This window comes from Garra rufa, chromosome 14 (assembly GCF_049309525.1).
Source record: "Garra rufa chromosome 14, GarRuf1.0, whole genome shotgun sequence".
Lineage (NCBI taxonomy): Eukaryota > Metazoa > Chordata > Actinopteri > Cypriniformes > Cyprinidae > Garra > Garra rufa.
This window is the reverse complement of record NC_133374.1, coordinates 39,249,511-39,277,470: the sequence shown is the minus strand read 5'-3', so window position 1 is coordinate 39,277,470 and position 27,960 is coordinate 39,249,511. Positions and strand designations below refer to the sequence as shown.

Below are 27,960 nucleotides of genomic sequence, written 5' to 3'. Positions count from 1 at the left end.
AAGAGATGCATGGCGTGCGCCCGGTCAGAGTCCGCTTATCCTGACCCTTTGCTGCCCGCCGGTCGAAAAATCCAAAAGCCGTAAGGCCAGCCCGTGACTGGCATTGCATTTTTTTGAAAGTTCTTCTGCTAAAATAATAGGATGCATTGTGTCAGATGGTCAAGACAAATCAACAGACAGCTCCCCTCGGTAGAATGATCCAAGTGCCGTTCGTTTCCTTAACTGACTGCAGCTTTGGCTCGCTGGGCCCTACCACCTTGGCGAGAGCTCGCAGGGACCCGAGGGGTACAGATACCTCGAGCGGGCCAGCAGTCTTGTGCTCGCCACGGCGGCACATATACTAAAATTGGATCGATACAGAGAAGATTAGCATGGCCCCTGCGAAAGGATGACACGCAAATCCGTGAAGCGCTCCATATTTTTGGCTTGCGACATTTGCGCTCCTCTGCTCGGTGGGCCCTCGTGTGGTAAGTATACGCAGGTTTCAGCGTGGGAGCGTTTTTGTTCTGAATCGCCACACACCCTCACCATCTCAAAGCGTTTTAGAGATATTTCATTGCGGCCCAGCTCCATCACACCACGCGACAAACTCACGAAGCACATGGCTGTCGTCATACTCCGAGCTTGAGAGCAGGGCGAGGAGAAGTGTGTCTTCTGCGCTTATAACCACAATGCAATTAGCCTGAGCACTTCAACGCTCCCTTATAGAAATTAAGAAGAGAATCGGTGACAGTACGCCACCTTGTGGAGATGCCAAGAGATGCATGGCGTGCGCCCGGTCAGAGTCCGCTTATCCTGACCCTTTGCTGCCCGCCGGTCGAAAAGTCCAAAAGCCGTAAGGCCAGCCCGTGACTGGCATTGCATTTGTTTGAAAGTTCTTCTGCTAAAATAATAGGATGCATTGTGTCAGATGGTCAAGACAAATCAACAGACAGCTCCCCTCGGTAGAATGATCCAAGTGCCGTTCGTTTCCTTAACTGACTGCAGCTTTGGCTCGCTGGGCCCTACCACCTTGGCGAGAGCTCGCAGGGACCCGAGGGGTACAGATACCTCGAGCGGGCCAGCAGTCTTGTGCTCGCCACGGAGGCACATATACTAAAATTGGATCGATACAGAGAAGATTAGCATGGCCCCTGCGAAAGGATGACACGCAAATCCGTGAAGCGCTCCATATTTTTGGCTTGCGACATTTGCGCTCCTCTGCACGGTGGGCCCTCGTGTGGTAAGTATACGCAGGTTTCAGCGTGGGAGCGTTTTTGTTCTAAATCGCCACACACCCTCACCATCTCAAAGCGTTTTAGAGATATTTCATTGCGGCCCAGCTCCATCACACCACGCGACAAACTCACGAAGCACATGGCTGTCGTCATACTCCGAGCTTGAGAGCAGGGCGAGGAGAAGTGTGTCTTCTGCGCTTATAACCACAATGCAATTAGCCTGAGCACTTCAACGCTCCCTTATAGAAATTAAGAAGAGAATCGGTGACAGTACGCCACCTTGTGGAGATGCCAAGAGATGCATGGCGTGCGCCCGGTCAGAGTCCGCTTATCCTGACCCTTTGCTGCCCGCCGGTCGAAAAGTCCAAAAGCCGTAAGGCCAGCCCGTGACTGGCATTGCATTTGTTTGAAAGTTCTTCTGCTAAAATAATAGGATGCATTGTGTCAGATGGTCAAGACAAATCAACAGACAGCTCCCCTCGGTAGAATGATCCAAGTGCCGTTCGTTTCCTTAACTGACTGCAGCTTTGGCTCGCTGGGCCCTACCACCTTGGCGAGAGCTCGCAGGGACCCGAGGGGTACAGATACCTCGAGCGGGCCAGCAGTCTTGTGCTCGCCACGGCGGCACATATACTAAAATTGGATTGATACAGAGAAGATTAGCATGGCCCCTGCGAAAGGATGACACGCAAATCCGTGAAGCGCTCCATATTTTTGGCTTGCGACATTTGCGCTCCTCTGCTCGGTGGGCCCTCGTGTGGTAAGTATACGCAGGTTTCAGCGTGGGAGCGTTTTTGTTCTAAATCGCCAGACACCCTCACCATCTCAAAGCGTTTTAGAGATATTTCATTGCGGCCCAGCTCCATCACACCACGCGACAAACTCACGAAGCACATGGCTGTCGTCATACTCCGAGCTTGAGAGCAGGGCGAGGAGAAGTGTGTCTTCTGCGCTTATAACCACAATGCAATTAGCCTGAGCACTTCAACGCTCCCTTATAGAAATTAAGAAGAGAATCGGTGACAGTACGCCACCTTGTGGAGATGCCAAGAGATGCATGGCGTGCGCCCGGTCAGAGTCCGCTTATCCTGACCCTTTGCTGCCCGCCGGTCGAAAAGTCCAAAAGCCGTAAGGCCAGCCCGTGACTGGCATTGCATTTTTTTTAAAGTTCTTCTGTTAAAATAATAGGATGCATTGTGTCAGATGGTCAAGACAAATCAACAGACAGCTCCCCTCGGCAGAATGATCCAAGTGCCGTTCGTTTCCTTAACTGACTGCAGCTTTGGCTCGCTGGGCCCTACCACCTTGGCGAGAGCTCGCAGGGACCCGAGGGGTACAGATACCTCGAGCGGGCCAGCAGTCTTGTGCTCGCCACGGCAGCACATATACTAAAATTGGATCGATACAGAGAAGATTAACATGGCCCCTGTGAAAGGATGACACGCAAATCCGTGAAGCGCTCCATATTTTTGGCTTGCGACATTTGCGCTCCTCTGCTCGGTGGGCCCTCGTGTGGTAAGTATACGCAGGTTTCAGCGTGGGAGCGTATTTGTTCTAAATCGCCACACACCCTCACCATCTCAAAGCGTTTTAGAGATATTTCATTGCGGCCCAGCTCCATCACACCACGCGACAAACTCACGAAGCACATGGCTGTCGTCATACTCCGAGCTTGAGAGCAGGGCGAGGAGAAGTGTGTCTTCTGCGCTTATAACCACAATGCAATTAGCCTGAGCACTTCAACGCTCCCTTATAGAAATTAAGAAGAGAATCGGTGACAGTACGCCACCTTGTGGAGATGCCAAGAGATGCATGGCGTGCGCCCGGTCAGAGTCCGCTTATCCTGACCCTTTGCTGCCCGCCGGTCGAAAAGTCCAAAAGCCGTAAGGCCAGCCCGTGACTGGCATTGCATTTGTTTGAAAGTTCTTCTGCTAAAATAATAGGATGCATTGTGTCAGATGGTCAAGACAAATCAACAGACAGCTCCCCTCGGTAGAATGATCCAAGTGCCGTTCGTTTCCTTAACTGACTGCAGCTTTGGCTCGCTGGGCCCTACCACCTTGGCGAGAGCTCGCAGGGACCCGAGGGGTACAGATACCTCGAGCGGGCCAGCAGTCTTGTGCTCGCCACGGAGGCACATATACTAAAATTGGATCGATACAGAGAAGATTAGCATGGCCCCTGCGAAAGGATGACACGCAAATCCGTGAAGCGCTCCATATTTTTGGCTTGCGACATTTGCGCTCCTCTGCACGGTGGGCCCTCGTGTGGTAAGTATACGCAGGTTTCAGCGTGGGAGCGTTTTTGTTCTAAATCGCCACACACCCTCACCATCTCAAAGCGTTTTAGAGATATTTCATTGCGGCCCAGCTCCATCACACCACGCGACAAACTCACGAAGCACATGGCTGTCGTCATACTCCGAGCTTGAGAGCAGGGCGAGGAGAAGTGTGTCTTCTGCGCTTATAACCACAATGCAATTAGCCTGAGCACTTCAACGCTCCCTTATAGAAATTAAGAAGAGAATCGGTGACAGTACGCCACCTTGTGGAGATGCCAAGAGATGCATGGCGTGCGCCCGGTCAGAGTCCGCTTATCCTGACCCTTTGCTGCCCGCCGGTCAAAAAATCCAAAAGCCGTAAGGCAAGCCCGTGACTGGCATTGCATTTTTTTGAAAGTTCTTCTGCTAAAATAATAGGATGCATTGTGTCAGATGGTCAAGACAAATCAACAGACAGCTCCCCTCGGTAGAATGATCCAAGTGCCGTTCGTTTCCTTAACTGACTGCAGCTTTGGCTCGCTGGGCCCTACCACCTTGGCGAGAGCTCGCAGGGACCCGAGGGGTACAGATACCTCGAGAGGGCCAGCAGTCTTGTGCTCGCCACGGCGGCACATATACTAAAATTGGATCGATACAGAGAAGATTAGCATGGCCCCTGCGAAAGGATGACACGCAAATCCGTGAAGCGCTCCATATTTTTGGCTTGCGACATTTGCGCTCCTCTGCTCGGTGGGCCCTCGTGTGGTAAGTATACGCAGGTTTCAGCGTGGGAGCGTTTTTGTTCTAAATCGCCACACACCCTCACCATCTCAAAGCGTTTTAGAGATATTTCATTGCGGCCCAGCTCCATCACACCACGCGACAAACTCACGAAGCACATGGCTGTCGTCATACTCCGAGCTTGAGAGCAGGGCGAGGAGAAGTTTGTCTTCTGCGCTTATAACCACAATGCAATTAGCCTGAGCACTTCAACGCTCCCTTATAGAAATTAAGAAGAGAATCGGTGACAGTACGCCACCTTGTGGAGATGCCAAGAGATGCATGGCGTGCGCCCGGTCAGAGTCCGCTTATCCTGACCCTTTGCTGCCCGCCGGTCGAAAAATCCAAAAGCCGTAAGGCCAGCCCGTGACTGGCATTGCATTTTTTTGAAAGTTCTTCTGCTAAAATAATAGGATGCATTGTGTCAGATGGTCAAGACAAATCAACAGACAGCTCCCCTCGGTAGAATGATCCAAGTGCCGTTCGTTTCCTTAACTGACTGCAGCTTTGGCTCGCTGGGCCCTACCACCTTGGCGAGAGCTCGCAGGGACCCGAGGGGTACAGATACCTCGAGCGGGCCAGCAGTCTTGTGCTCGCCACGGCGGCACATATACTAAAATTGGATCGATACAGAGAAGATTAGCATGGCCCCTGCGAAAGGATGACACGCAAATCCGTGAAGCGCTCCATATTTTTGGCTTGCGACATTTGCGCTCCTCTGCTCGGTGGGCCCTCGTGTGGTAAGTATACGCAGGTTTCAGCGTGGGAGCGTTTTTGTTCTAAATCGCCACACACCCTCACCATCTCAAAGCGTTTTAGAGATATTTCATTGCGGCCCAGCTCCATCACACCACGCGACAAACTCACGAAGCACATGGCTGTCGTCATACTCCGAGCTTGAGAGCAGGGCGAGGAGAAGTGTGTCTTCTGCGCTTATAACCACAATGCAATTAGCCTGAGCACTTCAACGCTCCCTTATAGAAATTAAGAAGAGAATCGGTGACAGTACGCCACCTTGTGGAGATGCCAAGAGATGCATGGCGTGCGCCCGGTCAGAGTCCGCTTATCCTGACCCTTTGCTGCCCGCCGGTCGAAAAGTCCAAAAGCCGTAAGGCCAGCCCGTGACTGGCATTGCATTTGTTTGAAAGTTCTTCTGCTAAAATAATAGGATGCATTGTGTCAGATGGTCAAGACAAATCAACAGACAGCTCCCCTCGGTAGAATGATCCAAGTGCCGTTCGTTTCCTTAACTGACTGCAGCTTTGGCTTGCTGGGCCCTACCACCTTGGCGAGAGCTCGCAGGGACCCGAGGGGTACAGATACCTCGAGCGGGCCAGCAGTCTTGTGCTCGCCACGGCGGCACATATACTAAAATTGGATCGATACAGAGAAGATTAGCATGGCTCCTGCGAAAGGATGACACGCAAATCCGTGAAGCGCTCCATATTTTTGGCTTGCGACATTTGCGCTCCTCTGCTCGGTGGGCCCTCGTGTGGTAAGTATACGCAGGTTTCAGCGTGGGAGCGTTTTTGTTCTAAATCGCCACACACCCTCACCATCTCAAAGCGTTTTAGAGATATTTCATTGCGGCCCAGCTCCATCACACCACGCGACAAACTCACGAAGCACATGGCTGTCGTCATACTCCGAGCTTGAGAGCAGGGCGAGGAGAAGTGTGTCTTCTGCGCTTATAACCACAATGCAATTAGCCTGAGCACTTCAACGCTCCCTTATAGAAATTAAGAAGAGAATCGGTGACAGTACGCCACCTTGTGGAGATGCCAAGAGATGCATGGCGTGCGCCCGGTCAGAGTCCGCTTATCCTGACCCTTTGCTGCCCGCCGGTCGAAAAATCCAAAAGCCGTAAGGCCAGCCCGTGACTGGCATTGCATTTTTTTGAAAGTTCTTCTGCTAAAATAATAGGATGCATTGTGTCAGATGGTCAAGACAAATCAACAGACAGCTCCCCTCGGTAGAATGATCCAAGTGCCGTTCGTTTCCTTAACTGACTGCAGCTTTGGCTCGCTGGGCCCTACCACCTTGGCGAGAGCTCGCAGGGACCCGAGGGGTACAGATACCTCGAGCGGGCCAGCAGTCTTGTGCTCGCCACGGCGGCACATATACTAAAATTGGATCGATACAGAGAAGATTAACATGGCCCCTGCGAAAGGATGACACGCAAATCCGTGAAGCGCTCCATATTTTTGGCTTGCGACATTTGCGCTCCTCTGCTCGGTGGGCCCTCGTGTGGTAAGTATACGCAGGTTTCAGCGTGGGAGCGTTTTTGTTCTAAATCGCCACACACCCTCACCATCTCAAAGCGTTTTAGAGATATTTCATTGCGGCCCAGCTCCATCACACCACGCGACAAACTCACGAAGCACATGGCTGTCGTCATACTCCGAGCTTGAGAGCAGGGTGAGGAGAAGTGTGTCTTCTGCGCTTATAACCACAATGCAATTAGCCTGAGCACTTCAACGCTCCCTTATAGAAATTAAGAAGAGAATCGGTGACAGTACGCCACCTTGTGGAGATGCCAAGAGATGCATGGCGTGCGCCCGGTCAGAGTCCGCTTATCCTGACCCTTTGCTGCCCGCCGGTCGAAAAGTCCAAAAGCCGTAAGGCCAGCCCGTGACTGGCATTGCATTTGTTTGAAAGTTCTTCTGCTAAAATAATAGGATGCATTGTGTCAGATGGTCAAGACAAATCAACAGACAGCTCCCCTCGGTAGAATGATCCAAGTGCCGTTCGTTTCCTTAACTGACTGCAGCTTTGGCTCGCTGGGCCCTACCACCTTGGCGAGAGCTCGCAGGGACCCGAGGGGTACAGATACCTCGAGCGGGCCAGCAGTCTTGTGCTCGCCACGGCGGCACATATACTAAAATTGGATCGATACAGAGAAGATTAGCATGGCCCCTGCGAAAGGATGACACGCAAATCCGTGAAGCGCTCCATATTTTTGGCTTGCGACATTTGCGCTCCTCTGCTCGGTGGGCCCTCGTGTGGTAAGTATACGCAGGTTTCAGCGTGGGAGCGTTTTTGTTCTAAATCGCCACACACCCTCACCATCTCAAAGCGTTTTAGAGATATTTCATTGCGGCCCAGCTCCATCACACCACGCGACAAACTCACGAAGCACATGGCTGTCGTCATACTCCGAGCTTGAGAGCAGGGCGAGGAGAAGTGTGTCTTCTGCGCTTATAACCACAATGCAATTAGCCTGAGCACTTCAACGCTCCCTTATAGAAATTAAGAAGAGAATCGGTGACAGTACGCCACCTTGTGGAGATGCCAAGAGATGCATGGCGTGCGCCCGGTCAGAGTCCGCTTATCCTGACCCTTTGCTGCCCGCCGGTCGAAAAATCCAAAAGCCGTAAGGCCAGCCCGTGACTGGCATTGCATTTTTTTGAAAGTTCTTCTGCTAAAATAATAGGATGCATTGTGTCAGATGGTCAAGACAAATCAACAGACAGCTCCCCTCGGTAGAATGATCCAAGTGCCGTTCGTTTCCTTAACTGACTGCAGCTTTGGCTCGCTGGGCCCTACCACCTTGGCGAGAGCTCGCAGGGACCCGAGGGGTACAGATACCTCGAGCGGGCCAGCAGTCTTGTGCTCGCCACGGCGGCACATATACTAAAATTGGATCGATACAGAGAAGATTAACATGGCCCCTGCGAAAGGATGACACGCAAATCCGTGAAGCGCTCCATATTTTTGGCTTGCGACATTTGCGCTCCTCTGCTCGGTGGGCCCTCGTGTGGTAAGTATACGCAGGTTTCAGCGTGGGAGCGTTTTTGTTCTAAATCGCCACACACCCTCACCATCTCAAAGCGTTTTAGAGATATTTCATTGCGGCCCAGCTCCATCACACCACGCGACAAACTCACGAAGCACATGGCTGTCGTCATACTCCGAGCTTGAGAGCAGGGTGAGGAGAAGTGTGTCTTCTGCGCTTATAACCACAATGCAATTAGCCTGAGCACTTCAACGCTCCCTTATAGAAATTAAGAAGAGAATCGGTGACAGTACGCCACCTTGTGGAGATGCCAAGAGATGCATGGCGTGCGCCCGGTCAGAGTCCGCTTATCCTGACCCTTTGCTGCCCGCCGGTCGAAAAGTCCAAAAGCCGTAAGGCCAGCCCGTGACTGGCATTGCATTTGTTTGAAAGTTCTTCTGCTAAAATAATAGGATGCATTGTGTCAGATGGTCAAGACAAATCAACAGACAGCTCCCCTCGGTAGAATGATCCAAGTGCCGTTCGTTTCCTTAACTGACTGCAGCTTTGGCTCGCTGGGCCCTACCACCTTGGCGAGAGCTCGCAGGGACCCGAGGGGTACAGATACCTCGAGCGGGCCAGCAGTCTTGTGCTCGCCACGGAGGCACATATACTAAAATTGGATCGATACAGAGAAGATTAGCATGGCCCCTGCGAAAGGATGACACGCAAATCCGTGAAGCGCTCCATATTTTTGGCTTGCGACATTTGCGCTCCTCTGCACGGTGGGCCCTCGTGTGGTAAGTATACGCAGGTTTCAGCGTGGGAGCGTTTTTGTTCTAAATCGCCACACACCCTCACCATCTCAAAGCGTTTTAGAGATATTTCATTGCGGCCCAGCTCCATCACACCACGCGACAAACTCACGAAGCACATGGCTGTCGTCATACTCCGAGCTTGAGAGCAGGGCGAGGAGAAGTGTGTCTTCTGCGCTTATAACCACAATGCAATTAGCCTGAGCACTTCAACGCTCCCTTATAGAAATTAAGAAGAGAATCGGTGACAGTACGCCACCTTGTGGAGATGCCAAGAGATGCATGGCGTGCGCCCGGTCAGAGTCCGCTTATCCTGACCCTTTGCTGCCCGCCGGTCAAAAAATCCAAAAGCCGTAAGGCAAGCCCGTGACTGGCATTGCATTTTTTTGAAAGTTCTTCTGCTAAAATAATAGGATGCATTGTGTCAGATGGTCAAGACAAATCAACAGACAGCTCCCCTCGGTAGAATGATCCAAGTGCCGTTCGTTTCCTTAACTGACTGCAGCTTTGGCTCGCTGGGCCCTACCACCTTGGCGAGAGCTCGCAGGGACCCGAGGGGTACAGATACCTCGAGAGGGCCAGCAGTCTTGTGCTCGCCACGGCGGCACATATACTAAAATTGGATCGATACAGAGAAGATTAGCATGGCCCCTGCGAAAGGATGACACGCAAATCCGTGAAGCGCTCCATATTTTTGGCTTGCGACATTTGCGCTCCTCTGCTCGGTGGGCCCTCGTGTGGTAAGTATACGCAGGTTTCAGCGTGGGAGCGTTTTTGTTCTAAATCGCCACACACCCTCACCATCTCAAAGCGTTTTAGAGATATTTCATTGCGGCCCAGCTCCATCACACCACGCGACAAACTCACGAAGCACATGGCTGTCGTCATACTCCGAGCTTGAGAGCAGGGCGAGGAGAAGTTTGTCTTCTGCGCTTATAACCACAATGCAATTAGCCTGAGCACTTCAACGCTCCCTTATAGAAATTAAGAAGAGAATCGGTGACAGTACGCCACCTTGTGGAGATGCCAAGAGATGCATGGCGTGCGCCCGGTCAGAGTCCGCTTATCCTGACCCTTTGCTGCCCGCCGGTCGAAAAATCCAAAAGCCGTAAGGCCAGCCCGTGACTGGCATTGCATTTTTTTGAAAGTTCTTCTGCTAAAATAATAGGATGCATTGTGTCAGATGGTCAAGACAAATCAACAGACAGCTCCCCTCGGTAGAATGATCCAAGTGCCGTTCGTTTCCTTAACTGACTGCAGCTTTGGCTCGCTGGGCCCTACCACCTTGGCGAGAGCTCGCAGGGACCCGAGGGGTACAGATACCTCGAGCGGGCCAGCAGTCTTGTGCTCGCCACGGCGGCACATATACTAAAATTGGATCGATACAGAGAAGATTAGCATGGCCCCTGCGAAAGGATGACACGCAAATCCGTGAAGCGCTCCATATTTTTGGCTTGCGACATTTGCGCTCCTCTGCTCGGTGGGCCCTCGTGTGGTAAGTATACGCAGGTTTCAGCGTGGGAGCGTTTTTGTTCTAAATCGCCACACACCCTCACCATCTCAAAGCGTTTTAGAGATATTTCATTGCGGCCCAGCTCCATCACACCACGCGACAAACTCACGAAGCACATGGCTGTCGTCATACTCCGAGCTTGAGAGCAGGGCGAGGAGAAGTGTGTCTTCTGCGCTTATAACCACAATGCAATTAGCCTGAGCACTTCAACGCTCCCTTATAGAAATTAAGAAGAGAATCGGTGACAGTACGCCACCTTGTGGAGATGCCAAGAGATGCATGGCGTGCGCCCGGTCAGAGTCCGCTTATCCTGACCCTTTGCTGCCCGCCGGTCGAAAAATCCAAAAGCCGTAAGGCCAGCCCGTGACTGGCATTGCATTTTTTTGAAAGTTCTTCTGCTAAAATAATAGGATGCATTGTGTCAGATGGTCAAGACAAATCAACAGACAGCTCCCCTCGGTAGAATGATCCAAGTGCCGTTCGTTTCCTTAACTGACTGCAGCTTTGGCTCGCTGGGCCCTACCACCTTGGCGAGAGCTCGCAGGGACCCGAGGGGTACAGATACCTCGAGCGGGCCAGCAGTCTTGTGCTCGCCACGGCGGCACATATACTAAAATTGGATCGATACAGAGAAGATTAACATGGCCCCTGCGAAAGGATGACACGCAAATCCGTGAAGCGCTCCATATTTTTGGCTTGCGACATTTGCGCTCCTCTGCTCGGTGGGCCCTCGTGTGGTAAGTATACGCAGGTTTCAGCGTGGGAGCGTTTTTGTTCTAAATCGCCACACACCCTCACCATCTCAAAGCGTTTTAGAGATATTTCATTGCGGCCCAGCTCCATCACACCACGCGACAAACTCACGAAGCACATGGCTGTCGTCATACTCCGAGCTTGAGAGCAGGGTGAGGAGAAGTGTGTCTTCTGCGCTTATAACCACAATGCAATTAGCCTGAGCACTTCAACGCTCCCTTATAGAAATTAAGAAGAGAATCGGTGACAGTACGCCACCTTGTGGAGATGCCAAGAGATGCATGGCGTGCGCCCGGTCAGAGTCCGCTTATCCTGACCCTTTGCTGCCCGCCGGTCGAAAAGTCCAAAAGCCGTAAGGCCAGCCCGTGACTGGCATTGCATTTGTTTGAAAGTTCTTCTGCTAAAATAATAGGATGCATTGTGTCAGATGGTCAAGACAAATCAACAGACAGCTCCCCTCGGTAGAATGATCCAAGTGCCGTTCGTTTCCTTAACTGACTGCAGCTTTGGCTCGCTGGGCCCTACCACCTTGGCGAGAGCTCGCAGGGACCCGAAGGGTACAGATACCTCGAGCGGGCCAGCAGTCTTGTGCTCGCCACGGCGGCACATATACTAAAATTGGATCAATACAGAGAAGATTAGCATGGCCCCTGCGAAAGGATGACACGCAAATCCGTGAAGCGCTCCATATTTTTGGCTTGCGACATTTGCGCTCCTCTGCTCGGTGGGCCCTCGTGTGGTAAGTATACGCAGGTTTCAGCGTGGGAGCGTTTTTGTTCTAAATCGCCACACACCCTCACCATCTCAAAGCGTTTTAGAGATATTTCATTGCGGCCCAGCTCCATCACACCACGCGACAAACTCACGAAGCACATGGCTGTCGTCATACTCCGAGCTTGAGAGCAGGGCGAGGAGAAGTGTGTCTTCTGCGCTTATAACCACAATGCAATTAGCCTGAGCACTTCAACGCTCCCTTATAGAAATTAAGAAGAGAATCGGTGACAGTACGCCACCTTGTGGAGATGCCAAGAGATGCATGGCGTGCGCCCGGTCAGAGTCCGCTTATCCTGACCCTTTGCTGCCCGCCGGTCGAAAAATCCAAAAGCCGTAAGGCCAGCCCGTGACTGGCATTGCATTTTTTTGAAAGTTCTTCTGCTAAAATAATAGGATGCATTGTGTCAGATGGTCAAGACAAATCAACAGACAGCTCCCCTCGGTAGAATGATCCAAGTGCCGTTCGTTTCCTTAACTGACTGCAGCTTTGGCTCGCTGGGCCCTACCACCTTGGCGAGAGCTCGCAGGGACCCGAGGGGTACAGATACCTCGAGCGGGCCAGCAGTCTTGTGCTCGCCACGGCGGCACATATACTAAAATTGGATCGATACAGAGAAGATTAACATGGCCCCTGCGAAAGGATGACACGCAAATCCGTGAAGCGCTCCATATTTTTGGCTTGCGACATTTGCGCTCCTCTGCTCGGTGGGCCCTCGTGTGGTAAGTATACGCAGGTTTCAGCGTGGGAGCGTTTTTGTTCTAAATCGCCACACACCCTCACCATCTCAAAGCGTTTTAGAGATATTTCATTGCGGCCCAGCTCCATCACACCACGCGACAAACTCACGAAGCACATGGCTGTCGTCATACTCCGAGCTTGAGAGCAGGGTGAGGAGAAGTGTGTCTTCTGCGCTTATAACCACAATGCAATTAGCCTGAGCACTTCAACGCTCCCTTATAGAAATTAAGAAGAGAATCGGTGACAGTACGCCACCTTGTGGAGATGCCAAGAGATGCATGGCGTGCGCCCGGTCAGAGTCCGCTTATCCTGACCCTTTGCTGCCCGCCGGTCGAAAAGTCCAAAAGCCGTAAGGCCAGCCCGTGACTGGCATTGCATTTGTTTGAAAGTTCTTCTGCTAAAATAATAGGATGCATTGTGTCAGATGGTCAAGACAAATCAACAGACAGCTCCCCTCGGTAGAATGATCCAAGTGCCGTTCGTTTCCTTAACTGACTGCAGCTTTGGCTCGCTGGGCCCTACCACCTTGGCGAGAGCTCGCAGGGACCCGAGGGGCACAGATACCTCGAGCGGGCCAGCAGTCTTGTGCTCGCCCCGGCGGCACATATACTAAAATTGGATCGATACAGAGAAGATTAGCATGGCCCCTGCGAAAGGATGACACGCAAATCCGTGAAGCGCTCCATATTTTTGGCTTGCGACATTTGCGCTCCTCTGCTCGGTGGGCCCTCGTGTGGTAAGTATACGCAGGTTTCAGCGTGGGAGCGTTTTTGTTCTAAATCGCCACACACCCTCACCATCTCAAAGCGTTTTAGAGATATTTCATTGCGGCCCAGCTCCATCACACCACGCGACAAACTCACGAAGCACATGGCTGTCGTCATACTCCGAGCTTGAGAGCAGGGCGAGGAGAAGTGTGTCTTCTGCGCTTATAACCACAATGCAATTAGCCTGAGCACTTCAACGCTCCCTTATAGAAATTAAGAAGAGAATCGGTGACAGTACGCCACCTTGTGGAGATGCCAAGAGATGCATGGCGTGCGCCCGGCCAGAGTCTGCTTATCCTGACCCTTTGCTGCCCGCCGGTCGAAAAATCCAAAGGCCGTAAGGCCAGCCCGTGACTGGCATTGCATTTTTTTGAAAGTTCTTCTGCTAAAATAATAGGATGCATTGTGTCAGATGGTCAAGACAAATCAACATACAGCTCCCCTCGGCGAATGATCCAAGTGCCGTTCGTTTCCTTAACTGACTGCAGCTTTGGCTCGCTGGGCCCTACCACCTTGGCGAGAGCTCGCAGGGACCCGAGGGGTACAGATACCTCGAGCGGGCCAGCAGTCTTGTGCTCGCCACGGCGGCACATATACTAAAATTGGATCGATACAGAGAAGATTAGCATGGCCCCTGCGAAAGGATGACACGCAAATCCGTGAAGCGCTCCATATTTTTGGCTTGCGACATTTGCGCTCCTCTGCTCGGTGGGCCCTCGTGTGGTAAGTATACGCAGGTTTCAGCGTGGGAGCGTTTTTGTTCTAAATCGCCACACACCCTCACCATCTCAAAGCGTTTTAGAGATATTTCATTGCGGCCCAGCTCCATCACACCACGCGACAAACTCACGAAGCACATGGCTGTCGTCATACTCCGAGCTTGAGAGCAGGGCGAGGAGAAGTGTGTCTTCTGCGCTTATAACCACAATGCAATTAGCCTGAGCACTTCAACGCTCCCTTATAGAAATTAAGAAGAGAATCGGTGACAGTACGCCACCTTGTGGAGATGCCAAGAGATGCATGGCGTGCGCCCGGTCAGAGTCCGCTTATCCTGACCCTTTGCTGCCCGCCGGTCGAAAAGTCCAAAAGCCGTAAGGCCAGCCCGTGACTGGCATTGCATTTGTTTGAAAGTTCTTCTGCTAAAATAATAGGATGCATTGTGTCAGATGGTCAAGACAAATCAACAGACAGCTCCCCTCGGTAGAATGATCCAAGTGCCGTTCGTTTCCTTAAGTGACTGCAGCTTTGGCTCGCTGTGCCCTACCACCTTGGCGAGAGCTCGCAGGGACCCGAGGGGTACAGATACCTCGAGCGGGCCAGCAGTCTTGTGCTCGCCACGGAGGCACATATACTAAAATTGGATCGATACAGAGAAGATTAGCATGGCCCCTGCGAAAGGATGACACGCAAATCCGTGAAGCGCTCCATATTTTTGGCTTGCGACATTTGCGCTCCTCTGCACGGTGGGCCCTCGTGTGGTAAGTATACGCAGGTTTCAGCGTGGGAGCGTTTTTGTTCTAAATCGCCACACACCCTCACCATCTCAAAGCGTTTTAGAGATATTTCATTGCGGCCCAGCTCCATCACACCACGCGACAAACTCACGAAGCACATGGCTGTCGTCATACTCCGAGCTTGAGAGCAGGGCGAGGAGAAGTGTGTCTTCTGCGCTTATAACCACAATGCAATTAGCCTGAGCACTTCAACGCTCCCTTATAGAAATTAAGAAGAGAATCGGTGACAGTACGCCACCTTGTGGAGATGCCAAGAGATGCATGGCGTGCGCCCGGTCAGAGTCCGCTTATCCTGACCCTTTGCTGCCCGCCGGTCGAAAAGTCCAAAAGCCGTAAGGCCAGCCCGTGACTGGCATTGCATTTTTTTGAAAGTTCTTCTGTTAAAATAATAGGATGCATTGTGTCAGATGGTCAAGACAAATCAACAGACAGCTCCCCTCGGCAGAATGATCCAAGTGCCGTTCGTTTCCTTAACTGACTGCAGCTTTGGCTCGCTGGGCCCTACCACCTTGGCGAGAGCTCGCAGGGACCCGAGGGGTACAGATACCTCGAGCGGGCCAGCAGTCTTGTGCTCGCCACGGCAGCACATATACTAAAATTGGATCGATACAGAGAAGATTAACATGGCCCCTGTGAAAGGATGACACGCAAATCCGTGAAGCGCTCCATATTTTTGGCTTGCGACATTTGCGCTCCTCTGCTCGGTGGGCCCTCGTGTGGTAAGTATACGCAGGTTTCAGCGTGGGAGCGTATTTGTTCTAAATCGCCACACACCCTCACCATCTCAAAGCGTTTTAGAGATATTTCATTGCGGCCCAGCTCCATCACACCACGCGACAAACTCACGAAGCACATGGCTGTCGTCATACTCCGAGCTTGAGAGCAGGGCGAGGAGAAGTGTGTCTTCTGCGCTTATAACCACAATGCAATTAGCCTGAGCACTTCAACGCTCCCTTATAGAAATTAAGAAGAGAATCGGTGACAGTACGCCACCTTGTGGAGATGCCAAGAGATGCATGGCGTGCGCCCGGTCAGAGTCCGCTTATCCTGACCCTTTGCTGCCCGCCGGTCGAAAAGTCCAAAAGCCGTAAGGCCAGCCCGTGACTGGCATTGCATTTTTTTGAAAGTTCTTCTGTTAAAATAATAGGATGCATTGTGTCAGATGGTCAAGACAAATCAACAGACAGCTCCCCTCGGCAGAATGATCCAAGTGCCGTTCGTTTCCTTAACTGACTGCAGCTTTGGCTCGCTGGGCCCTACCACCTTGGCGAGAGCTCGCAGGGACCCGAGGGGTACAGATACCTCGAGCGGGCCAGCAGTCTTGTGCTCGCCACGGCAGCACATATACTAAAATTGGATCGATACAGAGAAGATTAACATGGCCCCTGTGAAAGGATGACACGCAAATCCGTGAAGCGCTCCATATTTTTGGCTTGCGACATTTGCGCTCCTCTGCTCGGTGGGCCCTCGTGTGGTAAGTATACGCAGGTTTCAGCGTGGGAGCGTATTTGTTCTAAATCGCCACACACCCTCACCATCTCAAAGCGTTTTAGAGATATTTCATTGCGGCCCAGCTCCATCACACCACGCGACAAACTCACGAAGCACATGGCTGTCGTCATACTCCGAGCTTGAGAGCAGGGCGAGGAGAAGTGTGTCTTCTGCGCTTATAACCACAATGCAATTAGCCTGAGCACTTCAACGCTCCCTTATAGAAATTAAGAAGAGAATCGGTGACAGTACGCCACCTTGTGGAGATGCCAAGAGATGCATGGCGTGCGCCCGGTCAGAGTCCGCTTATCCTGACCCTTTGCTGCCCGCCGGTCGAAAAGTCCAAAAGCCGTAAGGCCAGCCCGTGACTGGCATTGCATTTGTTTGAAAGTTCTTCTGCTAAAATAATAGGATGCATTGTGTCAGATGGTCAAGACAAATCAACAGACAGCTCCCCTCGGTAGAATGATCCAAGTGCCGTTCGTTTCCTTAACTGACTGCAGCTTTGGCTCGCTGGGCCCTACCACCTTGGCGAGAGCTCGCAGGGACCCGAGGGGTACAGATACCTCGAGCGGGCCAGCAGTCTTGTGCTCGCCACGGAGGCACATATACTAAAATTGGATCGATACAGAGAAGATTAGCATGGCCCCTGCGAAAGGATGACACGCAAATCCGTGAAGCGCTCCATATTTTTGGCTTGCGACATTTGCGCTCCTCTGCACGGTGGGCCCTCGTGTGGTAAGTATACGCAGGTTTCAGCGTGGGAGCGTTTTTGTTCTAAATCGCCACACACCCTCACCATCTCAAAGCGTTTTAGAGATATTTCATTGCGGCCCAGCTCCATCACACCACGCGACAAACTCACGAAGCACATGGCTGTCGTCATACTCCGAGCTTGAGAGCAGGGCGAGGAGAAGTGTGTCTTCTGCGCTTATAACCACAATGCAATTAGCCTGAGCACTTCAACGCTCCCTTATAGAAATTAAGAAGAGAATCGGTGACAGTACGCCACCTTGTGGAGATGCCAAGAGATGCATGGCGTGCGCCCGGTCAGAGTCCGCTTATCCTGACCCTTTGCTGCCCGCCGGTCAAAAAATCCAAAAGCCGTAAGGCAAGCCCGTGACTGGCATTGCATTTTTTTGAAAGTTCTTCTGCTAAAATAATAGGATGCATTGTGTCAGATGGTCAAGACAAATCAACAGACAGCTCCCCTCGGTAGAATGATCCAAGTGCCGTTCGTTTCCTTAACTGACTGCAGCTTTGGCTCGCTGGGCCCTACCACCTTGGCGAGAGCTCGCAGGGACCCGAGGGGTACAGATACCTCGAGAGGGCCAGCAGTCTTGTGCTCGCCACGGCGGCACATATACTAAAATTGGATCGATACAGAGAAGATTAGCATGGCCCCTGCGAAAGGATGACACGCAAATCCGTGAAGCGCTCCATATTTTTGGCTTGCGACATTTGCGCTCCTCTGCTCGGTGGGCCCTCGTGTGGTAAGTATACGCAGGTTTCAGCGTGGGAGCGTTTTTGTTCTAAATCGCCACACACCCTCACCATCTCAAAGCGTTTTAGAGATATTTCATTGCGGCCCAGCTCCATCACACCACGCGACAAACTCACGAAGCACATGGCTGTCGTCATACTCCGAGCTTGAGAGCAGGGCGAGGAGAAGTTTGTCTTCTGCGCTTATAACCACAATGCAATTAGCCTGAGCACTTCAACGCTCCCTTATAGAAATTAAGAAGAGAATCGGTGACAGTACGCCACCTTGTGGAGATGCCAAGAGATGCATGGCGTGCGCCCGGTCAGAGTCCGCTTATCCTGACCCTTTGCTGCCCGCCGGTCGAAAAATCCAAAAGCCGTAAGGCCAGCCCGTGACTGGCATTGCATTTTTTTGAAAGTTCTTCTGCTAAAATAATAGGATGCATTGTGTCAGATGGTCAAGACAAATCAACAGACAGCTCCCCTCGGTAGAATGATCCAAGTGCCGTTCGTTTCCTTAACTGACTGCAGCTTTGGCTCGCTGGGCCCTACCACCTTGGCGAGAGCTCGCAGGGACCCGAGGGGTACAGATACCTCGAGCGGGCCAGCAGTCTTGTGCTCGCCACGGCGGCACATATACTAAAATTGGATCGATACAGAGAAGATTAGCATGGCCCCTGCGAAAGGATGACACGCAAATCCGTGAAGCGCTCCATATTTTTGGCTTGCGACATTTGCGCTCCTCTGCTCGGTGGGCCCTCGTGTGGTAAGTATACGCAGGTTTCAGCGTGGGAGCGTTTTTGTTCTAAATCGCCACACACCCTCACCATCTCAAAGCGTTTTAGAGATATTTCATTGCGGCCCAGCTCCATCACACCACGCGACAAACTCACGAAGCACATGGCTGTCGTCATACTCCGAGCTTGAGAGCAGGGCGAGGAGAAGTGTGTCTTCTGCGCTTATAACCACAATGCAATTAGCCTGAGCACTTCAACGCTCCCTTATAGAAATTAAGAAGAGAATCGGTGACAGTACGCCACCTTGTGGAGATGCCAAGAGATGCATGGCGTGCGCCCGGTCAGAGTCCGCTTATCCTGACCCTTTGCTGCCCGCCGGTCGAAAAATCCAAAAGCCGTAAGGCCAGCCCGTGACTGGCATTGCATTTTTTTGAAAGTTCTTCTGCTAAAATAATAGGATGCATTGTGTCAGATGGTCAAGACAAATCAACAGACAGCTCCCCTCGGTAGAATGATCCAAGTGCCGTTCGTTTCCTTAACTGACTGCAGCTTTGGCTCGCTGGGCCCTACCACCTTGGCGAGAGCTCGCAGGGACCCGAGGGGTACAGATACCTCGAGCGGGCCAGCAGTCTTGTGCTCGCCACGGCGGCACATATACTAAAATTGGATCGATACAGAGAAGATTAACATGGCCCCTGCGAAAGGATGACACGCAAATCCGTGAAGCGCTCCATATTTTTGGCTTGCGACATTTGCGCTCCTCTGCTCGGTGGGCCCTCGTGTGGTAAGTATACGCAGGTTTCAGCGTGGGAGCGTTTTTGTTCTAAATCGCCACACACCCTCACCATCTCAAAGCGTTTTAGAGATATTTCATTGCGGCCCAGCTCCATCACACCACGCGACAAACTCACGAAGCACATGGCTGTCGTCATACTCCGAGCTTGAGAGCAGGGTGAGGAGAAGTGTGTCTTCTGCGCTTATAACCACAATGCAATTAGCCTGAGCACTTCAACGCTCCCTTATAGAAATTAAGAAGAGAATCGGTGACAGTACGCCACCTTGTGGAGATGCCAAGAGATGCATGGCGTGCGCCCGGTCAGAGTCCGCTTATCCTGACCCTTTGCTGCCCGCCGGTCGAAAAGTCCAAAAGCCGTAAGGCCAGCCCGTGACTGGCATTGCATTTGTTTGAAAGTTCTTCTGCTAAAATAATAGGATGCATTGTGTCAGATGGTCAAGACAAATCAACAGACAGCTCCCCTCGGTAGAATGATCCAAGTGCCGTTCGTTTCCTTAACTGACTGCAGCTTTGGCTCGCTGGGCCCTACCACCTTGGCGAGAGCTCGCAGGGACCCGAAGGGTACAGATACCTCGAGCGGGCCAGCAGTCTTGTGCTCGCCACGGCGGCACATATACTAAAATTGGATCGATACAGAGAAGATTAGCATGGCCCCTGCGAAAGGATGACACGCAAATCCGTGAAGCGCTCCATATTTTTGGCTTGCGACATTTGCGCTCCTCTGCTCGGTGGGCCCTCGTGTGGTAAGTATACGCAGGTTTCAGCGTGGGAGCGTTTTTGTTCTAAATCGCCACACACCCTCACCATCTCAAAGCGTTTTAGAGATATTTCATTGCGGCCCAGCTCCATCACACCACGCGACAAACTCACGAAGCACATGGCTGTCGTCATACTCCGAGCTTGAGAGCAGGGCGAGGAGAAGTGTGTCTTCTGCGCTTATAACCACAATGCAATTAGCCTGAGCACTTCAACGCTCCCTTATAGAAATTAAGAAGAGAATCGGTGACAGTACGCCACCTTGTGGAGATGCCAAGAGATGCATGGCGTGCGCCCGGTCAGAGTCCGCTTATCCTGACCCTTTGCTGCCCGCCGGTCGAAAAGTCCAAAAGCCGTAAGGCCAGCCCGTGACTGGCATTGCATTTGTTTGAAAGTTCTTCTGCTAAAATAATAGGATGCATTGTGTCAGATGGTCAAGACAAATCAACAGACAGCTCCCCTCGGTAGAATGATCCAAGTGCCGTTCGTTTCCTTAACTGACTGCAGCTTTGGCTCGCTGGGCCCTACCACCTTGGCGAGAGCTCGCAGGGACCCGAGGGGTACAGATACCTCGAGCGGGCCAGCAGTCTTGTGCTCGCCACGGCGGCACATATACTAAAATTGGATCGATACAGAGAAGATTAGCATGGCCCCTGCGAAAGGATGACACGCAAATCCGTGAAGCGCTCCATATTTTTGGCTTGCGACATTTGCGCTCCTCTGCTCGGTGGGCCCTCGTGTGGTAAGTATACGCAGGTTTCAGCGTGGGAGCGTTTTTGTTCTAAATCGCCACACACCCTCACCATCTCAAAGCGTTTTAGAGATATTTCTTTGCGGCCCAGCTCCATCACACCACGCGACAAACTCACGAAGCACATGGCTGTCGTCATACTCCGAGCTTGAGAGCAGGGCGAGGAGAAGTGTGTCTTCTGCGCTTATAACCACAATGCAATTAGCCTGAGCACTTCAACGCTCCCTTATAGAAATTAAGAAGAGAATCGGTGACAGTACGCCACCTTGTGGAGATGCCAAGAGATGCATGGCGTGCGCCCGGTCAGAGTCCGCTTATCCTGACCCTTTGCTGCCCGCCGGTCGAAAAATCCAAAAGCCGTAAGGCCAGCCCGTGACTGGCATTGCATTTTTTTGAAAGTTCTTCTGCTAAAATAATAGGATGCATTGTGTCAGATGGTCAAGACAAATCAACAGACAGCTCCCCTCGGTAGAATGATCCAAGTGCCGTTCGTTTCCTTAACTGACTGCAGCTTTGGCTCGCTGGGCCCTACCACCTTGGCGAGAGCTCGCAGGGACCCGAGGGGTACAGATACCTCGAGCGGGCCAGCAGTCTTGTGCTCGCCACGGCGGCACATATACTAAAATTGGATCGATACAGAGAAGATTAACATGGCCCCTGCGAAAGGATGACACGCAAATCCGTGAAGCGCTCCATATTTTTGGCTTGCGACATTTGCGCTCCTCTGCTCGGTGGGCCCTCGTGTGGTAAGTATACGCAGGTTTCAGCGTGGGAGCGTTTTTGTTCTAAATCGCCACACACCCTCACCATCTCAAAGCGTTTTAGAGATATTTCATTGCGGCCCAGCTCCATCACACCACGCGACAAACTCACGAAGCACATGGCTGTCGTCATACTCCGAGCTTGAGAGCAGGGTGAGGAGAAGTGTGTCTTCTGCGCTTATAACCACAATGCAATTAGCCTGAGCACTTCAACGCTCCCTTATAGAAATTAAGAAGAGAATCGGTGACAGTACGCCACCTTGTGGAGATGCCAAGAGATGCATGGCGTGCGCCCGGTCAGAGTCCGCTTATCCTGACCCTTTGCTGCCCGCCGGTCGAAAAGTCCAAAAGCCGTAAGGCCAGCCCGTGACTGGCATTGCATTTGTTTGAAAGTTCTTCTGCTAAAATAATAGGATGCATTGTGTCAGATGGTCAAGACAAATCAACAGACAGCTCCCCTCGGTAGAATGATCCAAGTGCCGTTCGTTTCCTTAACTGACTGCAGCTTTGGCTCGCTGGGCCCTACCACCTTGGCGAGAGCTCGCAGGGACCCGAGGGGCACAGATACCTCGAGCGGGCCAGCAGTCTTGTGCTCGCCCCGGCGGCACATATACTAAAATTGGATCGATACAGAGAAGATTAGCATGGCCCCTGCGAAAGGATGACACGCAAATCCGTGAAGCGCTCCATATTTTTGGCTTGCGACATTTGCGCTCCTCTGCTCGGTGGGCCCTCGTGTGGTAAGTATACGCAGGTTTCAGCGTGGGAGCGTTTTTGTTCTAAATCGCCACACACCCTCACCATCTCAAAGCGTTTTAGAGATATTTCATTGCGGCCCAGCTCCATCACACCACGCGACAAACTCACGAAGCACATGGCTGTCGTCATACTCCGAGCTTGAGAGCAGGGCGAGGAGAAGTGTGTCTTCTGCGCTTATAACCACAATGCAATTAGCCTGAGCACTTCAACGCTCCCTTATAGAAATTAAGAAGAGAATCGGTGACAGTACGCCACCTTGTGGAGATGCCAAGAGATGCATGGCGTGCGCCCGGCCAGAGTCTGCTTATCCTGACCCTTTGCTGCCCGCCGGTCGAAAAATCCAAAGGCCGTAAGGCCAGCCCGTGACTGGCATTGCATTTTTTTGAAAGTTCTTCTGCTAAAATAATAGGATGCATTGTGTCAGATGGTCAAGACAAATCAACATACAGCTCCCCTCGGCGAATGATCCAAGTGCCGTTCGTTTCCTTAACTGACTGCAGCTTTGGCTCGCTGGGCCCTACCACCTTGGCGAGAGCTCGCAGGGACCCGAGGGGTACAGATACCTCGAGCGGGCCAGCAGTCTTGTGCTCGCCACGGCGGCACATATACTAAAATTGGATCGATACAGAGAAGATTAGCATGGCCCCTGCGAAAGGATGACACGCAAATCCGTGAAGCGCTCCATATTTTTGGCTTGCGACATTTGCGCTCCTCTGCTCGGTGGGCCCTCGTGTGGTAAGTATACGCAGGTTTCAGCGTGGGAGCGTTTTTGTTCTAAATCGCCACACACCCTCACCATCTCAAAGCGTTTTAGAGATATTTCATTGCGGCCCAGCTCCATCACACCACGCGACAAACTCACGAAGCACATGGCTGTCGTCATACTCCGAGCTTGAGAGCAGGGCGAGGAGAAGTGTGTCTTCTGCGCTTATAACCACAATGCAATTAGCCTGAGCACTTCAACGCTCCCTTATAGAAATTAAGAAGAGAATCATTGACAGTACGCCACCTTGTGGAGATGCCAAGAGATGCATGGCGTGCGCCCGGTCAGAATCCGCTTATCCTGACCCTTTGCTGCCCGCCGGTCGAAAAGTCCAAAAGCCGTAAGGCCAGCCCGTGACTGGCATTGCATTTATTTGAAAATTCTTCTGCTAAAATAATAGGATGCATTGTGTCAGATGGTCAAGACAAAACAACAGACAGCTCCCCTCGGTAGAATGATCCAAGTGCCGTTCGTTTCCTTAACTGACTGCAGCTTTGGCTCGCTGGGCCCTACCACCTTGGCGAGAGCTCGCAGGGACCCGAGGGGTACAGATACCTCGAGCGGGCCAGCAGTCTTGTGCTCGCCACGGCGGAACATATACTAAAATTGGATCGATACAGAGAAGATTAGCATGGCCCCTGCGAAAGGATGACACGCAAATCCGTGAAGCGCTCCATATTTTTGGCTTGCGACATTTGCGCTCCTCTGCTCGGTGGGCCCTCGTGTGGTAAGTATACGCAGGTTTCAGCGTGGGAGCGTTTTTGTTCTAAATCGCCAGACACCCTCACCATCTCAAAGCGTTTTAGAGATATTTAATTGCGGCCCAGCTCCATCACACCACGCGACAAACTCACGAAGCACATGGCTGTCGTCATACTCCGAGCTTGAGAGCAGGGCGAGGAGAAGTGTGTCTTCTGCGCTTATAACCACAATGCAATTAGCCTGAGCACTTCAACGCTCCCTTATAGAAATTAAGAAGAGAATCGGTGACAGTACGCCACCTTGTGGAGATGCCAAGAGATGCATGGCGTGCGCCCGGTCAGAGTCCGCTTATCCTGACCCTTTGCTGCCCGCCGGTCGAAAAATCCAAAAGCCGTAAGGCCAGCCCGTGACTGGCATTGCATTTTTTTGAAAGTTCTTCTGCTATAATAATAGGATGCATTGTGTCAGATGGTCAAGACAAATCAACAGACAGCTCCCCTCGGTAGAATGATCCAAGTGCCGTTCGTTTCCTTAACTGACTGCAGCTTTGGCTCGCTGGGCCCTACCACCTTGGCGAGAGCTCGCAGGGACCCGAGGGGTACAGATACCTCGAGCGGGCCAGCAGTCTTGTGCTCGCCACGGCGGCATATATACTAAAATTGGATCGATACAGAGAAGATTAGCATGGCCCCTGCGAAAGGATGACACGCAAATCCGTGAAGCGCTCCATATTTTTGGCTTGCGACATTTGCGCTCCTCTGCTCGGTGGGCCCTCGTGTGGTAAGTATACGCAGGTTTCAGCGTGGGAGCGTTTTTGTTCTAAATCGCCAGACACCCTCACCATCTCAAAGCGTTTTAGAGATATTTAATTGCGGCCCAGCTCCATCACACCACGCGACAAACTCACGAAGCACATGGCTGTCGTCATACTCCGAGCTTGAGAGCAGGGCGAGGAGAAGTGTGTCTTCTGCGCTTATACCCACAATGCAATTAGCCTGAGCACTTCAACGCTCCCTTATAGAAATTAAGAAGAGAATCGGTGACAGTACGCCACCTTGTGGAGATGCCAAGAGATGCATGGCGTGCGCCCGGTCAGAGTCCGCTTATCCTGACCCTTTGCTGCCCGCCGGTCGAAAAGTCCAAAAGCCGTAAGGCCAGCCCGTGACTGGCATTGCATTTGTTTGAAAGTTCTTCTGCTAAAATAATAGGATGCATTGTGTCAGATGGTCAAGACAAATCAACAGACAGCTCCCCTCGGTAGAATGATTCAAGTGCCGTTCGTTTCCTTAACTGACTGCAGCTTTGGCTCGCTGGGCCCTACCACCTTGGCGAGAGCTCGCAGGGACCCGAGGGGTACAGATACCTCGAGCGGGCCAGCAGTCTTGTGCTCGCCACGGCGGCACATATACTAAAATTGGATCGATACAGAGAAGATTAGCATGGCCCCTGCGAAAGGATGACACGCAAATCCGTGAAGCGCTCCATATTTTTGGCTTGCGACATTTGCGCTCCTCTGCTCGGTGGGCCCTCGTGTGGTAAGTATACGCAGGTTTCAGCGTGGGAGCGTTTTTGTTCTAAATCGCCACACACCCTCACCATCTCAAAGCGTTTTAGAGATATTTCATTGCGGCCCAGCTCCATCACACCACGCGACAAACTCACGAAGCACATGGCTGTCGTCATACTCCGAGCTTGAGAGCAGGGCGAGGAGAAGTGTGTCTTCTGCGCTTATAACCACAATGCAATTAGCCTGAGCACTTCAACGCTCCCTTATAGAAATTAAGAAGAGAATCATTGACAGTACGCCACCTTGTGGAGATGCCAAGAGATGCATGGCGTGCGCCCGGTCAGAATCCGCTTATCCTGACCCTTTGCTGCCCGCCGGTCGAAAAGTCCAAAAGCCGTAAGGCCAGCCCGTGACTGGCATTGCATTTATTTGAAAATTCTTCTGCTAAAATAATAGGATGCATTGTGTCAGATGGTCAAGACAAATCAACAGACAGCTCCCCTCGGTAGAATGATCCAAGTGCCGTTCGTTTCCTTAACTGACTGCAGCTTTGGCTCGCTGGGCCCTACCACCTTGGCGAGAGCTCGCAGGGACCCGAGGGGTACAGATACCTCGAGCGGGCCAGCAGTCTTGTGCTCGCCACGGCGGCACATATACTAAAATTGGATCGATACAGAGAAGATTAGCATGGCCCCTGCGAAAGGATGACACGCAAATCCGTGAAGCGCTCCATATTTTTGGCTTGCGACATTTGCGCTCCTCTGCTCGGTGGGCCCTCGTGTGGTAAGTATACGCAGGTTTCAGCGTGGGAGCGTTTTTGTTCTAAATCGCCACACACCCTCACCATCTCAAAGCGTTTTAGAGATATTTCATTGCGGCCCAGCTCCATCACACCACGCGACAAACTCACGAAGCACATGGCTGTCGTCATACTCCGAGCTTGAGAGCAGGGCGAGGAGAAGTGTGTCTTCTGCGCTTATAACCACAATGCAATTAGCCTGAGCACTTCAACGCTCCCTTATAGAAATTAAGAAGAGAATCGGTGACAGTACGCCACCTTGTGGAGATGCCAAGAGATGCATGGCGTGCGCCCGGTCAGAGTCCGCTTATCCTGACCCTTTGCTGCCCGCCGGTCGAAAAATCCAAAAGCCGTAAGGCCAGCCCGTGACTGGCATTGCATTTTTTTGAAAGTTCTTCTGCTAAAATAATAGGATGCATTGTGTCAGATGGTCAAGACAAATCAACAGACAGCTCCCCTCGGTAGAATGATCCAAGTGCCGTTCGTTTCCTTAACTGACTGCAGCTTTGGCTCGCTGGGCCCTACCACCTTGGCGAGAGCTCGCAGGGACCCGAGGGGTACAGATACCTCGAGCGGGCCAGCAGTCTTGTGCTCGCCCCGGCGGCACATATACTAAAATTGGATCGATACAGAGAAGATTAGCATGGCCCCTGCGAAAGGATGACACGCAAATCCGTGAAGCGCTCCATATTTTTGGCTTGCGACATTTGCGCTCCTCTGCTCGGTGGGCCCTCGTGTGGTAAGTATACGCAGGTTTCAGCGTGGGAGCGTTTTTGTTCTAAATCGCCACACACCCTCACCATCTCAAAGCGTTTTAGAGATATTTCATTGCGGCCCAGCTCCATCACACCACGCGACAAACTCACGAAGCACATGGCTGTCGTCATACTCCGAGCTTGAGAGCAGGGCGAGGAGAAGTGTGTCTTCTGCGCTTATAACCACAATGCAATTAGCCTGAGCACTTCAACGCTCCCTTATAGAAATTAAGAAGAGAATCGGTGACAGTACGCCACCTTGTGGAGATGCCAAGAGATGCATGGCGTGCGCCCGGTCAGAGTCCGCTTATCCTGACCCTTTGCTGCCCGCCGGTCGAAAAATCCAAAAGCCGTAAGGCCAGCCCGTGACTGGCATTGCATTTTTTTGAAAGTTCTTCTGCTAAAATAATAGGATGCATTGTGTCAGATGGTCAAGACAAATCAACAGACAGCTCCCCTCGGTAGAATGATCCAAGTGCCGTTCGTTTCCTTAACTGACTGCAGCTTTGGCTCGCTGGGCCCTACCACCTTGGCGAGAGCTCGCAGGGACCCGAGGGGTACAGATACCTCGAGCGGGCCAGCAGTCTTGTGCTCGCCACGGCGGCACATATACTAAAATTGGATCGATACAGAGAAGATTAGCATGGCCCCTGCGAAAGGATGACACGCAAATCCGTGAAGCGCTCCATATTTTTGGCTTGCGACATTTGCGCTCCTCTGCTCGGTGGGCCCTCGTGTGGTAAGTATACGCAGGTTTCAGCGTGGGAGCGTTTTTGTTCTAAATCGCCACACACCCTCACCATCTCAAAGCGTTTTAGAGATATTTCATTGCGGCCCAGCTCCATCACACCACGCGACAAACTCACGAAGCACATGGCTGTCGTCATACTCCGAGCTTGAGAGCAGGGCGAGGAGAAGTGTGTCTTCTGCGCTTATAACCACAATGCAATTAGCCTGAGCACTTCAACGCTCCCTTATAGAAATTAAGAAGAGAATCGGTGACAGTACGCCACCTTGTGGAGATGCCAAGAGATGCATGGCGTGCGCCCGGTCA

The 27,960-nt window shown here is 52.0% G+C and overlaps 37 non-coding genes across 37 annotated transcripts; all 37 read left to right on the top strand.

Moving 5' to 3' along the window:
- Positions 1-316: 316 nt before the first annotated feature.
- On the top strand, positions 317-423 carry LOC141286026 (U6 spliceosomal RNA). Its single transcript, XR_012339149.1, has one exon. It is a non-coding gene; the product is annotated as a U6 spliceosomal RNA (small nuclear RNA).
- Positions 424-1,071: 648 nt separating this feature from the next.
- On the top strand, positions 1,072-1,178 carry LOC141285781 (U6 spliceosomal RNA). Its single transcript, XR_012338905.1, has one exon. It is a non-coding gene; the product is annotated as a U6 spliceosomal RNA (small nuclear RNA).
- A 648-nt stretch (positions 1,179-1,826) lies between these two features.
- LOC141286090 (U6 spliceosomal RNA) lies at positions 1,827-1,933 on the top strand. Its single transcript, XR_012339213.1, has one exon. It is a non-coding gene; the product is annotated as a U6 spliceosomal RNA (small nuclear RNA).
- Positions 1,934-2,581: 648 nt separating this feature from the next.
- Positions 2,582-2,688, top strand: LOC141285563 (U6 spliceosomal RNA). Its single transcript, XR_012338691.1, has one exon. It is a non-coding gene; the product is annotated as a U6 spliceosomal RNA (small nuclear RNA).
- Positions 2,689-3,336: 648 nt separating this feature from the next.
- Positions 3,337-3,443, top strand: LOC141285780 (U6 spliceosomal RNA). Its single transcript, XR_012338904.1, has one exon. It is a non-coding gene; the product is annotated as a U6 spliceosomal RNA (small nuclear RNA).
- A 648-nt stretch (positions 3,444-4,091) lies between these two features.
- On the top strand, positions 4,092-4,198 carry LOC141286025 (U6 spliceosomal RNA). Its single transcript, XR_012339148.1, has one exon. It is a non-coding gene; the product is annotated as a U6 spliceosomal RNA (small nuclear RNA).
- Positions 4,199-4,846: 648 nt separating this feature from the next.
- On the top strand, positions 4,847-4,953 carry LOC141286024 (U6 spliceosomal RNA). The gene has a single exon (XR_012339147.1). It is a non-coding gene; the product is annotated as a U6 spliceosomal RNA (small nuclear RNA).
- A 648-nt stretch (positions 4,954-5,601) lies between these two features.
- On the top strand, positions 5,602-5,708 carry LOC141285513 (U6 spliceosomal RNA). Its single transcript, XR_012338642.1, has one exon. It is a non-coding gene; the product is annotated as a U6 spliceosomal RNA (small nuclear RNA).
- A 648-nt stretch (positions 5,709-6,356) lies between these two features.
- LOC141285530 (U6 spliceosomal RNA) lies at positions 6,357-6,463 on the top strand. The gene has a single exon (XR_012338659.1). It is a non-coding gene; the product is annotated as a U6 spliceosomal RNA (small nuclear RNA).
- Positions 6,464-7,111: 648 nt separating this feature from the next.
- LOC141286023 (U6 spliceosomal RNA) lies at positions 7,112-7,218 on the top strand. Its single transcript, XR_012339146.1, has one exon. It is a non-coding gene; the product is annotated as a U6 spliceosomal RNA (small nuclear RNA).
- A 648-nt stretch (positions 7,219-7,866) lies between these two features.
- On the top strand, positions 7,867-7,973 carry LOC141285528 (U6 spliceosomal RNA). The gene has a single exon (XR_012338656.1). It is a non-coding gene; the product is annotated as a U6 spliceosomal RNA (small nuclear RNA).
- Positions 7,974-8,621: 648 nt separating this feature from the next.
- LOC141285778 (U6 spliceosomal RNA) lies at positions 8,622-8,728 on the top strand. Its single transcript, XR_012338903.1, has one exon. It is a non-coding gene; the product is annotated as a U6 spliceosomal RNA (small nuclear RNA).
- Positions 8,729-9,376: 648 nt separating this feature from the next.
- On the top strand, positions 9,377-9,483 carry LOC141286021 (U6 spliceosomal RNA). The gene has a single exon (XR_012339145.1). It is a non-coding gene; the product is annotated as a U6 spliceosomal RNA (small nuclear RNA).
- Positions 9,484-10,131: 648 nt separating this feature from the next.
- LOC141286020 (U6 spliceosomal RNA) lies at positions 10,132-10,238 on the top strand. The gene has a single exon (XR_012339144.1). It is a non-coding gene; the product is annotated as a U6 spliceosomal RNA (small nuclear RNA).
- A 648-nt stretch (positions 10,239-10,886) lies between these two features.
- On the top strand, positions 10,887-10,993 carry LOC141285527 (U6 spliceosomal RNA). Its single transcript, XR_012338655.1, has one exon. It is a non-coding gene; the product is annotated as a U6 spliceosomal RNA (small nuclear RNA).
- A 648-nt stretch (positions 10,994-11,641) lies between these two features.
- On the top strand, positions 11,642-11,748 carry LOC141286078 (U6 spliceosomal RNA). The gene has a single exon (XR_012339201.1). It is a non-coding gene; the product is annotated as a U6 spliceosomal RNA (small nuclear RNA).
- Positions 11,749-12,396: 648 nt separating this feature from the next.
- Positions 12,397-12,503, top strand: LOC141285526 (U6 spliceosomal RNA). The gene has a single exon (XR_012338654.1). It is a non-coding gene; the product is annotated as a U6 spliceosomal RNA (small nuclear RNA).
- A 648-nt stretch (positions 12,504-13,151) lies between these two features.
- LOC141286060 (U6 spliceosomal RNA) lies at positions 13,152-13,258 on the top strand. Its single transcript, XR_012339184.1, has one exon. It is a non-coding gene; the product is annotated as a U6 spliceosomal RNA (small nuclear RNA).
- Positions 13,259-13,905: 647 nt separating this feature from the next.
- LOC141286019 (U6 spliceosomal RNA) lies at positions 13,906-14,012 on the top strand. Its single transcript, XR_012339143.1, has one exon. It is a non-coding gene; the product is annotated as a U6 spliceosomal RNA (small nuclear RNA).
- Positions 14,013-14,660: 648 nt separating this feature from the next.
- LOC141285777 (U6 spliceosomal RNA) lies at positions 14,661-14,767 on the top strand. Its single transcript, XR_012338902.1, has one exon. It is a non-coding gene; the product is annotated as a U6 spliceosomal RNA (small nuclear RNA).
- A 648-nt stretch (positions 14,768-15,415) lies between these two features.
- LOC141285562 (U6 spliceosomal RNA) lies at positions 15,416-15,522 on the top strand. Its single transcript, XR_012338689.1, has one exon. It is a non-coding gene; the product is annotated as a U6 spliceosomal RNA (small nuclear RNA).
- Positions 15,523-16,170: 648 nt separating this feature from the next.
- Positions 16,171-16,277, top strand: LOC141285561 (U6 spliceosomal RNA). The gene has a single exon (XR_012338688.1). It is a non-coding gene; the product is annotated as a U6 spliceosomal RNA (small nuclear RNA).
- Positions 16,278-16,925: 648 nt separating this feature from the next.
- On the top strand, positions 16,926-17,032 carry LOC141285776 (U6 spliceosomal RNA). Its single transcript, XR_012338901.1, has one exon. It is a non-coding gene; the product is annotated as a U6 spliceosomal RNA (small nuclear RNA).
- Positions 17,033-17,680: 648 nt separating this feature from the next.
- On the top strand, positions 17,681-17,787 carry LOC141286018 (U6 spliceosomal RNA). Its single transcript, XR_012339142.1, has one exon. It is a non-coding gene; the product is annotated as a U6 spliceosomal RNA (small nuclear RNA).
- Positions 17,788-18,435: 648 nt separating this feature from the next.
- LOC141286017 (U6 spliceosomal RNA) lies at positions 18,436-18,542 on the top strand. Its single transcript, XR_012339141.1, has one exon. It is a non-coding gene; the product is annotated as a U6 spliceosomal RNA (small nuclear RNA).
- A 648-nt stretch (positions 18,543-19,190) lies between these two features.
- Positions 19,191-19,297, top strand: LOC141285524 (U6 spliceosomal RNA). The gene has a single exon (XR_012338653.1). It is a non-coding gene; the product is annotated as a U6 spliceosomal RNA (small nuclear RNA).
- Positions 19,298-19,945: 648 nt separating this feature from the next.
- On the top strand, positions 19,946-20,052 carry LOC141286015 (U6 spliceosomal RNA). Its single transcript, XR_012339138.1, has one exon. It is a non-coding gene; the product is annotated as a U6 spliceosomal RNA (small nuclear RNA).
- A 648-nt stretch (positions 20,053-20,700) lies between these two features.
- Positions 20,701-20,807, top strand: LOC141286014 (U6 spliceosomal RNA). The gene has a single exon (XR_012339137.1). It is a non-coding gene; the product is annotated as a U6 spliceosomal RNA (small nuclear RNA).
- A 648-nt stretch (positions 20,808-21,455) lies between these two features.
- LOC141285523 (U6 spliceosomal RNA) lies at positions 21,456-21,562 on the top strand. Its single transcript, XR_012338652.1, has one exon. It is a non-coding gene; the product is annotated as a U6 spliceosomal RNA (small nuclear RNA).
- Positions 21,563-22,210: 648 nt separating this feature from the next.
- Positions 22,211-22,317, top strand: LOC141286059 (U6 spliceosomal RNA). The gene has a single exon (XR_012339182.1). It is a non-coding gene; the product is annotated as a U6 spliceosomal RNA (small nuclear RNA).
- Positions 22,318-22,964: 647 nt separating this feature from the next.
- Positions 22,965-23,071, top strand: LOC141286013 (U6 spliceosomal RNA). Its single transcript, XR_012339136.1, has one exon. It is a non-coding gene; the product is annotated as a U6 spliceosomal RNA (small nuclear RNA).
- Positions 23,072-23,721: 650 nt separating this feature from the next.
- LOC141286107 (U6 spliceosomal RNA) lies at positions 23,722-23,826 on the top strand. The gene has a single exon (XR_012339230.1). It is a non-coding gene; the product is annotated as a U6 spliceosomal RNA (small nuclear RNA).
- Positions 23,827-24,474: 648 nt separating this feature from the next.
- On the top strand, positions 24,475-24,581 carry LOC141286104 (U6 spliceosomal RNA). Its single transcript, XR_012339226.1, has one exon. It is a non-coding gene; the product is annotated as a U6 spliceosomal RNA (small nuclear RNA).
- A 648-nt stretch (positions 24,582-25,229) lies between these two features.
- On the top strand, positions 25,230-25,336 carry LOC141286012 (U6 spliceosomal RNA). The gene has a single exon (XR_012339135.1). It is a non-coding gene; the product is annotated as a U6 spliceosomal RNA (small nuclear RNA).
- A 648-nt stretch (positions 25,337-25,984) lies between these two features.
- LOC141286010 (U6 spliceosomal RNA) lies at positions 25,985-26,091 on the top strand. The gene has a single exon (XR_012339134.1). It is a non-coding gene; the product is annotated as a U6 spliceosomal RNA (small nuclear RNA).
- Positions 26,092-26,739: 648 nt separating this feature from the next.
- LOC141286058 (U6 spliceosomal RNA) lies at positions 26,740-26,846 on the top strand. The gene has a single exon (XR_012339181.1). It is a non-coding gene; the product is annotated as a U6 spliceosomal RNA (small nuclear RNA).
- A 648-nt stretch (positions 26,847-27,494) lies between these two features.
- LOC141286009 (U6 spliceosomal RNA) lies at positions 27,495-27,601 on the top strand. Its single transcript, XR_012339133.1, has one exon. It is a non-coding gene; the product is annotated as a U6 spliceosomal RNA (small nuclear RNA).
- The last annotated feature ends 359 nt before the right edge of the window (positions 27,602-27,960 follow it).